This window comes from Triplophysa rosa, linkage group LG14 (assembly GCF_024868665.1).
Source record: "Triplophysa rosa linkage group LG14, Trosa_1v2, whole genome shotgun sequence".
Lineage (NCBI taxonomy): Eukaryota > Metazoa > Chordata > Actinopteri > Cypriniformes > Nemacheilidae > Triplophysa > Triplophysa rosa.
The window spans coordinates 18447038-18451148 of NC_079903.1; positions in this window are offsets into that span (position 1 = coordinate 18447038).

Consider the following 4111-nt stretch of genomic DNA (forward strand, 5'->3'; position numbering starts at 1 on the left):
TCTTCCCCTATCATGTGTAAAGGTGACAAAGGTCTAGGGAGCTTCTTCAAAGTGTCATTTGAATTGAAAAGAGAAAAAAAGCACATTGACAGATAAGGGTGAAAGACATGCTCTGCACAGCTGAAGTGCATGATATTTATCTCTCCAGGTGTTAAAAAGGGAGTTAAGAATGAGAACGTGAATCCTTCTGTCTAAGTCTCACCTTCACAATCTGTCTAACTTTCCCAACTAGCACATCAAATAAAAGTTAATGTATTCAATTTAATGATGATATATAACATATAAATTGAACACTTACACGTGCAAAGAGTTCAATAAAAAGACCTCCCGGCACATCTGAAGCTGCGTTTCCATTACCCTTCAAAATGCGCAAATTGAAATAGCGCATTGAAAATACGCTCAATTGAACCACGTCAATTTCGCAAAAACTCCCATGTATCGCAAAAAAGTTTTCACGCTCGCATGAGGTGTTTTTTCAGGCAATACGATAAAGGCACATTTAGCAAAACTTCAATGGAAACACCTTTTGTCGTATTTACGAGTCATGTGGCGTACAAAAAAGTCAGAACATTTTTGGCAGAACATTTGGAAAGATAGGGAAGGAATTCACATTAAGTAATATCTCATATGATGGCCCAAATGCAGGAAAACGAGTGAGTGCAGTATGGAGATTTACTGTATTAGGAACAGTGAGGTAATATGAAAATATATAAGGAAATATAAACATTTCTCTTCATTTTTTCATCACAGTAGGTGGCACTATACACTAAAGTTGGTTTGCAACCTGCTATAAAATGTACAAAGAAGTAATATGGCCAGAATGACTTATCGCGAGAAGAAACAAAATACATTTCAATCGCATAACATCGTTTATTGGAAACGCAGTCATTCCACGATATTGTTTTCATCAACATTTAGAAAACATCGCTTAAGTTTTGCGCAAATCTGTAACGGAAACCTGGCAAGTGACAGCAAAGGCCCTCTCTGAACAGGTGTTCAAAGGTTCTAAGGTGACGAGAGTTTATTTATTCACTGTGTAACGTCGGATGAATACATTTTAGGTTTGGTGGAAGTACTTAAAGGGATAGGTCACGCAAAAATGAACATTCAGTTATCATTTACGCAAATTCGTGTTCTGAACGGAAGTTAACTTCAGAAGAAACTTCAGCTGATTCCCTGTGTGCAGGGAGTAGAGAGCAGTGAACACTGTTTAGGGACCATGTCAACACTCTTCTAACGAGCTGGTGATTTAAATCAGCGTGAACCAGGGTTAAGAACCGCTAGGCTATGTTTATGTTTGCTAAAATGGTGAAATGTGCTGTATAATATAGGTGTATCAGTTTAGTAATAGAAAAATATAAATGGCTATATACATATACTGTACATAATGGCCCCCCTCATTTACAGACAAGCCCCCTCAAAAATATAATTCTGGCTGCGCCACTGGTATACAGACAGGCAAATCAAAGTCCTTGTGAAATGGGTTTGTGCATGTGATGCAGCAGTGTTGTTTCAATATATCAGCTTTCTTGTGGTGGGAGTTTGAAATGAAATGGGTATACTCCCATCCCGTTTCCATTGAATTGTCCTTTTAATTACTCTCTGTAGCCAGTGATCTGGAATGATGAAATTGTGGGTGTCAGAATTTTTATGATTCAAAACAAAGCAAGGCGAATGATGTGACTTCTTTTACGCTAGCCTGACAAGAACATGTTCACTTTTAGTTTTCTCGTAAAACGAAAAGAGTGCAAATGTTTTTAGCAGTAAAACGTGAAGTTGACTTTTAGTTTAGCTTTCACAGGCGCTTGATTTGTTAAACAGAAGGGAGGATTGCAGGATGCTTATAAAGTTTGGTGGTTCTGATGTTAACATTTAAAGCAGATCACTGTAGGGTGTTCCTGTGGTAACTTTACACAGCGCAAAAAATCTTTGACAATGGTGCTTGTTTGAGTTGATTGACCAATTACTAGCAAAACCAATTGATTTAGGTTGTTTTGGTACTGGCAGACCATACACCCATTGTGTCTTTTGAGTGCTTTAAAAGGAATGCTCTACGGTTAAAGTTCATTTCTAATGATAGAATTTAAGAAATAATATTTGTGCTCGTTTGTTCCCCCCCCAATCTAGCTGTTCAGTGAAACACAGAACGTTGACTTTATCTGTTCATTGGGGCTCCTACATAAGTAGGATAAGATTTACGTGACATTTAACGACCACTTTATGACCATTGGGACTGCGAAAGAAGTAGGGAAGATTCTCTAATATCCTCTCAGCTTTTTATCTGCCTACTGCAAAGGCTTATTGGCACGTTACGTTTGCAACCAAGAAAGTCTGTGATACCTCGAGAGAGCTTATTATCTCATGCCATCCTACATGTGTATTTAACTTCAATTCTTTAGCCAATAATGAAGTACACAAAACACAAACGTATGGGGTATACTATTCCTTTAATGAAGTCCCAGGTCAGGACATTTGTCCAGATTTCAAAAAATCTTTATTGATCGATTGGTGACAAGTGTTGGTGGTTTCTAGGGTCTAAAAAGGAGGCTGCACAATAGACCTGAGAACATGCATTAACAAAATGAATACATTTTGATTTCATGTTAACTTTAAAACTGTAAAGATGCGCAAAGCTTTCAGGCTTTGCCAAGTCAAGAGCTAGCACATTTTGTGCTTTGGCAAAGACAGACCCAACCATTGGTTAATATGTGCTTGTAAAAAAGCTCAACGGGAGACTGAAACGACGCACATTGTGTTTGGAGAAAAAAAGCTGTTTAGCTCTTGTGGTATTGTGTAAGGAACCCTCAGGGTTAAGAGTTTGTGGACAGATTCAACTTTCAGAAATCTCCAAGGGTATGTGAACGAGATTAAAATTTTCTCAAAAGCTCGCGTGGATGCCAGTGTGTTCTGTCTTTGTGAATTTTCCATGCGGTCGCCATTGCGAGTTTTAAGAGCAGGTCTGGACCTGCATCCATCATTTCCAAATCCTGAGCAGCCCCATGATGTTGGTAATACCCAGAGGGAAGAGGATAAATGGAAAAAGAAATAAAGAGTTAACAATAAAACGTTAGACGTTACAGCTGTTATGACGGAACGTGTCATGATTTGCACAGTAAAGTGAACTTGTGTGAGTAAAAATGAATAAGAGAAACAAAAAGAGAGAAGGTTTGAGTCATTTCTGAAGCCAACTCCTGAAGAACAGGTGTTGACTAACGTTGTCATAACTTAATAGGATTGTTAGCAAAATGTTCTACGAACATATTTTTATTAGCTGGGTTCTATTTAAATAATGTTTACTCATGGACCTTTTTTACAAGCCTAGCTGTGATGACGTGTTCAACGGTCATCAGCATCATTAATCCTCTTTAAGTTTTTTATATTTTCATTACAAAAAATGTAGGTACGTTTTTAACACTATACTTTGTATTATATGACCTTTGCATTAAATACTTTTATACCTTTGCTAATGCGAGGGTGTTTCTTATACAGCGCCTATGGAAGTCACAGTAAATTTGACATCATTCTCTCTTTTGACTGCCGTCAGTAGACGCTCTTAACTCATATATTTTTTTTAAGTTGTGAAAACACTATCGTTGAGTTTTTCTTAAGCAAATGAGAATGCAAAAAATATATTTGTGGTAGTCTCCCATTCACTGCTATAGAAGTTTACCCAACGACATAGCGGTGAATGAGAGGTTGACTATGACGACTTCCGCTGCTGAGAAACCCGCGTAAACTGGAAAAGGTCCATTGCACATATGGGTTGAACAAAGGTGGAAATTCTTCTTAAAACTGTTCCAGCTTCAGCGACTGGAGGCAGATGTTCAAAATCCGAAATGCAGAGATTTTAAGCAGATTTTTCTCTTGTTTTATTCTTAATTTAGTATTAGCTTTGTTATCCTCAGAACTTCTTATTTAATTTTGTAATGCCTTTTTGTTTTTGTATTTCTGAAGCTTAATAAAGAAATTAAATTAAAAAAGCCAAAAAAAGCAGATCTTGACCTCTTGTCGTGGTATTGAGATGCAGTGAGGCTTTTAAAGTGGCCTTGCGTTTCAAGCTTCATTTACGGTATGTTGTTTCTTTGTTACAACAGATACAACTGGCTTATAC